We start from the raw sequence: 9,899 nt of genomic DNA on the forward strand, positions 1-9,899 counted from the left end.
TCTTGCTTTGAATAATTAAAAATAAAATGTCTTTACATTGCATGATAAAATCAAATAGCATTTCCTGTATAAGGTTTAAGGGTTTTCTGTTTCATTATGAACTGCACACTTATTTCGTTTTCCACACAATTTACACATCACAGCACAATGAGAGAGAGAGAGAGAGAGAGAGAGAGAGAGAGAGAGAGAGAGAGAGAGAGAGAGAGAGAAATTTAAGTTGTTATGACCTCCAATCCTTCTGCATGCTATACCCAGCGACTAAGACCTGAAATATTCAAATGCTGGAACAGAATAATCCGAGTGAACACAAATTCTTTTGTTGACCTCATATTGTTTCGACTTTCTTTGGCCACGTAACTGACAGCTTAATTAATACGACAAATATGAGATAAGAATAGTTGATGCAGGAACGCTAGATAAACTACAAAGGTAAACGCTTTTATTGTCACTATTAACTTTTATTTGGCCTTTGGTGTGTGCGAGGGCAGTTTTGAGTGAACTGCGTATCAACAAAAAAAAAAAATAGATTTTAAAATCGCGGAAGCTTTGATTTCTAGACTTCTAGTAACCACAATGAAAATTGTGAAAAAATAATTGTTTTGAACTCGCAACCAATTATTATTACTAGGATTCTATAAGCTCAAGGGTTCTCTCATGTCAGCGAGTCAAACAGAGCTAAATAGCGAACAAGAAGGCAATAGGAAAAGACTGTTATCGATGGCAAAATCAGAAACAAGTGACAAGTCAATAAACGTGTGAATAAAAGTGACTGGAATATTGTTTGTTTTTAGGGTTACATTATAACGATGAAGTTCATTATAAATATGACGATTTTTGTACTGGTATAGTGAAAACATGCAGTGATACCACCTTCTTAATCGGGTAGTCAATCGATGTAACTTCAACATAAAATCATCCTCTGTAATTTTGAACTTCTGAACAGGCCGACACGGTTCACTCTTCATACTTTATATTGGACAGATCTATTTTAACGTTGTTACTGGTCCTGATATTTTATATTCTTCACTCATTGCTTTTCATATAGTTTATTTCCTTAATTCCTTTCCTCGCTGTTATTTTTCCATTCTGGAACCCCTTTTATCAACTAAGGCTGTAGCTTAGCTGTACTTTTTTTTAATGAGGCGCATTTGCACCGACTCGCAGCTCGGAAAAGTTTCCTGCCATCTGATCGTTTAGAATGATCTTGTCCAACCAATCAGCGGTCAGGAAACTTTTCCGAGCTAAAAAGGCGGTACCCCTGTGAGTCTGTGCAAACCTGCCTCACTAAAAAGATTTGACAATGGTAATAATAATAATTTAACCTTAACAACACCTAAACCAAACTTGTCCCCAAATAACAACTAGCTAATTCAAATGACATTTAAATCAAACAAGATAGGATCCTTCCGTTAGTATCCCGATGCAACATTTCCAGAGAAATGATTGGCCGAGGTGGACCAATTATCTGGCCAATATGTTCGCCCGACTTAACCCCCAATGGAATTACACAGAACAATCAGATTTAGTTGAAAACCAATAATGATTTATGGTTGGAGTTGTTAGCCAGCGACTGTTGCAGTTACAAAACAAAGGAAAGAATTCCTATTATTTTTTTTTATTAAAATGTTTTGATTTGTAAGTCCTCTTTTGTTTTGCTAGTATTTTTATTCCTACTTATGACCATAGGAATTCGTATGAGTCTCATTTTCGTTTGGCAGAAAATCCTTGATTCCATTGACCGGTTTTTCCAAAGATGCTTTACTCAGTTACCCTTGATGGGGAGGAAGGGTGTTGGGGAATGATGGGGAAGAAAGTGAGGATTCTGTAAGGAGTAGGAATTTTACTCTTTGGGGGGAGGGGTCTCAAAGACATTGTTTACAGTTGAAAAACTGTAGGAAGTTGAGAACAAAAAGAACTGTGCAAATCAGATCGCAGAAGAGTGAAGGGTATCCAAAGCTGTGTAAATTGCGATGGGCTGCAGTTTGAGTGCTTACATTAATCATATTTTCCGAGAGTTTGTATTATTTTATATAGTAATTTTTAATTTCAAATATAATTCTTTAACAAAATTAAATTGTTTTAGTATACCTAACCGTATATTTAATCTCTAACACTTTTGGATCACCCGGTATGTCAAAGGCATCAGCTTATTTACTTTTTTCCTACACTGCTAAATAAAACCGTAGTTTTAATCTGAAATTCTCCGTAAAAAAATATACTGTTCTCAGCCGTATTTCAGTAAAATACAGACGACCGTAATTTTACCATACGTTGTTATTAACTTTTACAGGTGACCGTAATATCACTACTTTACGTCAATATATCGGTTTTTAAAAATTGTAATTGCCTGGCAACATTTATTACAGGGTTTTTACAGTTTTTCTTACGCCAAATTTTTAACAGTTTGCTATCTAAAAGTTTTATTTTCAAGCCGTATTTACGTCACGGAAAAAAAACTTCAAGCTTTACTTATGCCTCGAAGTGATCTTTAACAGTGTCACCAATCTAAGCTTTTGCAAAGTAAATACATTGAAAAAATATGTTTAATAGTTTAAAGAAACTGTTCATATCTTTGCATATATAAGGCGTAATTATTGTGGAAGCTTAATTTTTCAACGTGGGGTCTTTTTATATAATAAGAATTTCCCTAAATAATAATAATAATAATAATAATAATAATAATAATAATAATAATAATAATAATAATAATAAATATAACCTCTTAAATTGGAGGTCGTTTACAAGTATCAAAGGAAAAGATCGATGACCAACTCCATATAGATATACCCTGTGTCCCAGGACCCATTCAGATAAGCCTATAGGTATCAGTACTAACTAGTAAGGGCGGCAAGGCTGAGGACACTACTGGATCCTATAGGGCATGGATGAAGTTATTCTTACAAGCAATGAAAATTAGGTTAATTATGAGTTTATAAAATTAGATTGTGCTCAACAACAACAAGAAAAAACAATATCAATGAACTTTTATTAAAATGTCATTCAAAACAGAACTATAATAATGTACACAGCGCATAAAAATATGTCAGATGTGTCAGTAATTATAGAACGCACATACAATAGATAAATGAACAATGTAAATCCTGGACGGCGATAGAAATTAACTGAAAACAACAGACAAAGGCATATATATATATATATATATATATATATATATATATATATATATATATATATATATATATATATATATATATATATATATTACAAACATTACAATACACTTGGAAAAATTTTAATGGGGAATTCTCAAAAAATATACTGTTCTAAACCGTATTTCAGTAAAATACAGGCGACCGTATTTCTTACCTTACTTTATCATCATCTTCTACAGGTTGGTGACCGTAATGAGTCCTTTACGTCAATATATCCGTTTTTAATACTTTTAAAAGGGTAAAAATCCTGAAAATAAATGTTGCCAGACATTAACCATTTTTTTTAATGCATACCATACGTGTTCTGACGTCACAAATAACTTTTCTACAAGACAAAGTTACACAGAAGCCGATCTACCACACAAAGATTCACAGGCTGAAACTAACAAATGGTGAAACCTTAACAACTCTGTAACATGCGTGCATATTAAGTAACTTGCATGCGTGAAGTACGTTAAACGTAATTATACAGGAATGCAAATTACATTTCACTGTACATTAACACTATAACAGCCATATTCTGCTTGTTGAATTTTGAATGAATCTCGTATTCATGAATTGTTCACAACAGAGGCCGATTCAATAATGGCGCTCGGAACTCATTTTCGTCTACCTGAAAGAACTCGCGACCTTTCTCGATATCAAATTCCTTCTTGTGTGCTGCATCTCTCATAGCATTATTATTATTACTGATATTATTATCATTAATATTATTGTTATTATTACTAGCTAAGCTATAACCCTAGTTGGAAAAGCAAGATGCTATAAGCCCAAGGGCTCCAACAGGGAAAAATATCCCAGCGAGGAAAGGAAACAAGGAAATAAATAAACGATATAAGTAGTAATGGAAATTAAAATAAAATATTAAAAAAACATTAAAACAGATAAATCATATATATCTATAAAAATACTTCTGTCAGCCTGCTCAACATCAAAACATTTGCTGCAACTTTGAACTTTTCAAGTTCTACTGATTCAACGACCCGATTAGGAAGTTCTGCCAATTCTAGTGTCTCGTATACTTCCTTCTTTATATACATTTTCACCAATCTCCATTTACATAGCCAAACGATCTAAATAAACATAGTGGTTAATCTTTTCACCTAAGCTTTTTAACCATTTTACGTATCGAAAATTTGCTTCCTGTCATTCTTACAACGTATATTCAGGCTACAAACCTCATTTTAACTCCAGATTTTTTATTATCATTCAATAACATTCCGGGTAACATCCATGAGAGAGAGAGAGAGAGAGAGAGAGAGAGAGAGAGAGAGAGAGAGAGAGAGAGAGAGAGAGAGAGAGAGAGCCTACAATATTATAGCAATAAAGGCTTTGTTACACGCCTTTTTTCGTTGTAAAATATGAACCATATTTTGAGAGAGAGAGAGAGAGAGAGAGAGAGAGAGAGAGAGAGAGAGAGAGAGAGAGAGAGAGAGAGAGTGTGTTACAAGGAATTTGAATGTTTCAAAGACCTTTTTGTCGATCCGCGGAGACTCCATTTGCTTTGATAGAGCGAACTAGCTTAAACGTTGAGAGAGAGAGAGAGAGAGAGAGAGAGAGAGAGAGAGAGAGAGAGAGAGAGAGAGAGAGAGAGAGAGAGTGTGTGTGTGTTACAAGGAATTTGAATGTTTCATAGACTTTTTTTGTCGATCCGCGGAGACTCCATTTGCTTTGTTAGAGCGAACTAGCTTAAACGTTGAGAGAGAGAGAGAGAGAGAGAGAGAGAGAGAGAGAGAGAGAGAGAGAGAGAGAGAGAGAGAGAGAGAACTACGTAGTTGAAACTTATCCTCTTCCTGCCTCACAACCTAGCAAAGAACAGCGCTAAATCCTTTGCCTTCGATACCGACGTAAATAATTCAGTAACTTTCGGGGTTCTCCTGTCATTAGAATTCAGCACATGAGAATGGATACGCCATCAGCAAACCTCTAAAATCGCCGTCGAACTGTTGAGCTGTTATGCCTTGCAAGCAATCAGAGAAACCTCTTTCTCTCTCCCCGTCTGCTTTCAAGCAAATCGTCATAAAATGACAGACTGGACGGATGTGTGGGGCCATCCGTTACCAGGTTATCCACTTAATATTAATGCCGGGTAATACTTATGGTAGAGTCCCACCCAGCGCCATTACTGCTTGATAGTACCACGGTCCAGATATTGTGGCTAGTGCATAGAAGCTTGCTGCTGTTGTTTTTTTTTTTTTCGCGAGCGAAGCGAGCGCACGGCGGTGCAAAATCCATTGGATTTCGGTAATAAGTCTAATGGTTTTTGCTCCGCCGTAGGCTCGCTTCGCTCTTGATAAAAACAAAAAATGGTTTTTGCTCCGCCGTAGGCTCGCTTCGCTCTTGATAAAAGAAAAAAATGGTTTTTGCTCCGCCGTAGGCTCGCTTCGCTCTTGATAAAAGAAAAAATCTTGGTTATTGCTCCGCCGTAGGCTCGCTTCGCTCTTGATAAAAGAAAAAATCTTATGGTTTTTGCTCCGCCGTAGGCTCGCTTCGCTCTTGATAAAAGAAAAAATCTTGGTTATTGCTCCGCCGTAGGCTCGCTTCGCTCTTGATAAAAGAAAAAATCTTATGGTTTTTGCTCCGCCGTAGGCTCGCTTCGCTCTTGATAAAAGAAAAAATCTTGGTTATTGCTCCGCCGTAGGCTCGCTTCGCTCTTGATAAAAGAAAAAATCTTATGGTTTTTGCTCCGCCGTAGGCTCGCTTCGCTCTTGATAAAAGAAAAAATCTTGGTTATTGCTCCGCCGTAGGCTCGCTTCGCTCTTGATAAAAGAAAAAATCTAATGTTGTTTGCTACACCATGATTTTGCTTCGCTCACCAAAAAATAAAATAAAAACATCAAGCTCATATGTACTTGCAAGCGGTAATTGGACTGGGTGGCACTCTACCGAAATATTACCCTGATGAAGTTTGTCTTTTCGTCATCGACTTTTTGCCCCTATCTCACCATTTTTTGTTTTCAAAGTTGAAAATTGGAAACAGCCTTCTCGGAAATTACGGCAGGTGCCTTTAATCAAGTAACAGTTGCTGGACAGGCATCACAGGTGTTACATTACAGGTGTTTCACCACGGACTCTTGCAGTAATGGTCCTCCCGGGGAGGTAGGACTAACATTTGTTTTAAAAGTTATGAAATATAGTTCCTCACTATACAGAATTCGAATATTTCAGAATACTGTAATCAACAGAATGGAGATTCATATAAAGCTTAGACTTTATTTGGAATACAAAATCTTGCTGCATCACAATTCGTTAAGGGGCTTAGTACCATATTGATGCAGGATACAGCCGTGTGGCATGTTATGTTAAAGTTTATATCTAAAGAATAATTGCAAACTTTACCGTATTTCTTAAACAGTTACAAATGTAATTTTGGAAACTATTGCAATCTGTTTAGATTAAAGTATGCCAATTCACTTGTATTAAAATTCAGATAAAGGTTACATGTTTAAGACAGTTTACCTTCTGTATCGACACTCGTGTAACGTACTAAGTTGATATTTATTTTATCAGAAGAACGCACTTCAGAATTCCTTGAGATTGTTACAGAATTGTCCTATATAATTCTTGGCTTTTAGAATAACACTGGTGATGATATTGTTTTGTCATGGAGGATAAAACATGTCAAGTTTTGTAATGAAAGAGTCTACGTAATATATTATTCAGAACAACAAACATAGGAATGAACTGTGGTGCCTTCGTTATAATAGAATAATAAAGATTATAATAAATTATGATAACCACCATCATTTAACGAAAGACAAGGCCTATCTTTGGCAGCATGGTCTCTACACATTACGCCAAATGGTACCAGCCTATAGCAGAGACCACCTGATCACTTCTGAGAGAGAGAGAGAGAGAGAGAGAGAGAGAGAGAGAGAGAGAGAGAGACTTAAGCTCCAGCACACTTGGAGTGAAGTGACGTCACCCAATGACCTTGGGTTTTCTATCCAGGCCCCTCTTAGAACTAGAGTACATCCAGGCGTATAAATTTGGCCTATATAACCCAACACTTGCCTGGGGGAGGGCATATAGCGTCAGATACGATCGAGGAAAATCTTACAGATAAACCAAGTAAATCAGTTGGGCACCAAGGTAGATGAAGGCGCTTCTAGCGGTCAAAGGAATTCTTCAAGATAATGTACCTTTAAATAATGTCTACTAACCGCTCCCCCAACCCCACTACGGAGACAACACGGGAATTGGTGGTAAACAAACAGCCTGTGAAACAACAAAAAATCATAACACGATGTCCCACTTTTGATTGGAATCAGAATCCTACCGATCACATGGTCACCCTGTGGTTGGGTATTGCGTAATGCAAGACTGCTGCGCTTTTAATATTGCAGTTCACACATACACTGCGGTAAGCGAAAAAAAAGAGAAAACGTATCTACCTGATCTATTTTTGATCTCCCACAAGATCCACGGACGGCGTAAAGTCACTAAGATTTACACCAAGTGGTTCAACTTGTTGATCACATCACCAAAGTGAGTTTAAACTGGGGCAGGTGACAGCTGATCGGGTTGCCAGATGGTCAAACCCGAAGGACATAGTTAAAACGTTTCTATAAAAGGGGAGTGTTGCTAAGACAGGCCTAGCGATATATCCCATACATTCTGATCAGTTTCCCCCGTAAAGATTGTCTTGCACGCTAAAGTAATTTGGTATTGATAACAACATACATCTAAGTGGCATTCCTTACGACCTCTATTCTCGAGATAACAGCACAAACTTGTTTTTCACCGACTTTAGAACTTTTTTCGATAGGTAAAACTCTTACCAATGGACGATTTCGTTATCCTCGAAGAGAAACTATTGGATTCTGATTTTTTTTCCTAAATCTCTCACCAAAAGTTGGAGTTTAAGCACATATTACTTACCTAGTTCATAATCCAGGGAGAAAATTGGTTAGTATTGATACACGGCGTCACTCCAAGAACTTTCACTGTACGATTACAAATCTATATTCCTGACACTTCACCACGAGAACGAACACCAAGTCAAGAATGACTGTGTCGAAGAGATATCACACACTTCCAAACTGCAAGACGACTGCAATAGAACTGAGCGACTCACTTTGGTGCACTCCTTAGGCAACACGATGGCCACTGCCGTCCTCTCTCCCAGTAGGTGACGAGGTGTGCACCCGGTGCACCGAGCAAGAGTGGGGGGGGGGAGATCTGATGACGTAGGAAGATGAGAAAGAAAATGGATTTTAGACAGAGACTATACCGTTTTTTTCTCTTATTTGAAACCAAACTATTGTAGATTGTATAACCGGGTTAGCATGAGAGAATTGTAAGGAATCTGAATTTTAACGAAGAAAGGGTATAGTTCCCTGAATCTTAATATATGGAACTTGAAGGATGGCTGTAGATAAATCTAAGTTTCTGAATATCCCTTACAATATATCTAAGGAACAAATGTTTCCACTTTTAATAGGAGTCAGCCTACTCTTCAACTTATATATTTTTTTCTATACTTGACTAAGTATGCATGCATATATATATATATATATATATATATATATATATATATATATATATATATATATATATATATATATATATATCCAGGCGTTACTCAAAACTTTATATATACAAACAAAATGTATATTGGTATATGAAAGGAATATAATTCTTCACTTTTCAATTATTTTTTTTAATTTATGCAATAATAACTTTTATAAGAGAGGAAACATCTATATTAATTAGTTAGTTTATCTATTCAATTAAATAATTATTTAGGGCATGAAAATCAGTCTAAACATCAAAGGGTTTGATAAATTTTCTTACAATTTTATGATATAATCTAGGTATAATGAAGGCCTAGAATTTTATATCCTTTATTAAACATAAAATACTTCCGTTAGTATTCTCACATAATCAATTTAACAAATGGTTTAGCTGAATTTAACCTATATAACTATCTCTCTCTTACATTCCATAGACACGGACAATGAAGTGGCACAATATATTAAGCAAATTGTGCAAAATATTGTTACCACTGGATGGCTAGACCAAGATTCCATCTTGGGCTAGACCGTTCAACCCTCCTTGGTGTAATTGTCTTCCATAGAAATGTTTTTAAGATAAGGTACTTCCTTTGGTTTGTGACGTCACAGTCATATGATTATGATTTCACAAAAGTGTCTGAGCTAGATATTGATACAACATGCATAGATTTGTGCTACCCATATAAAATGCGGGTTTCTCGTTGTATGGATTTTCAATTAAGATTTTTTTTTACCTATTTTCATTGTGATCTGACACTGCTTTGTAATGTTATATTCACTCATTATTATTATTATTATTATTATTATTATTATTATTATTATTATTATTATTATTATTATTGTTGTTGTTGTTGTTGTTGTTGTTTGTTAAGCTACAACTCTAATTTGAAAATCAGGATGCTATAAGCCCAAGAGCTCTAAAAGGGAAAAATACACAAGTGAGGAAAGGAAATAAGGAAACAGTATAATATGCTAACCCAGGACAGTGAACGACCATGGTACAGAGGCTCTGGTACTGCACAAGAATATAGAACAAGGGTTTTATTTTGTGTCCTTCCTTTAGAAGAGCTGCTTACCGTAACTAAAATCTCTTTTACCTTCATCAAAGTGGAGAGAAACCACTTGACATTTGCAGTGCAGTAGTTAATACCCTGTGTGAAAAAAAGAATTTTCTACCCTCATCATTCAGTTTCTCTCTCTCATCTTGCGC

At 35.9% G+C, this 9,899-nt stretch overlaps 1 protein-coding gene across 1 annotated transcript in view; it reads right to left on the reverse strand.

The window, feature by feature from the left end:
* The window catches only part of LOC137630631 (uncharacterized), a 229,083-nt gene extending 220,780 nt beyond the window's left edge, over positions 1-8,303 (reverse strand). The window contains exon 1 of the mRNA XM_068362237.1: positions 8,055-8,303. The gene's annotated coding sequence lies outside the window, so the exon portion shown is untranslated. The remainder of the gene's footprint in view (positions 1-8,054) is intronic.
* Between the last annotated feature and the right edge of the window lie 1,596 nt (positions 8,304-9,899).

The sequence above is a fragment of the Palaemon carinicauda genome, chromosome 38, assembly GCF_036898095.1.
Source record: "Palaemon carinicauda isolate YSFRI2023 chromosome 38, ASM3689809v2, whole genome shotgun sequence".
Classification (NCBI taxonomy): Eukaryota; Metazoa; Arthropoda; class Malacostraca; order Decapoda; family Palaemonidae; genus Palaemon; species Palaemon carinicauda.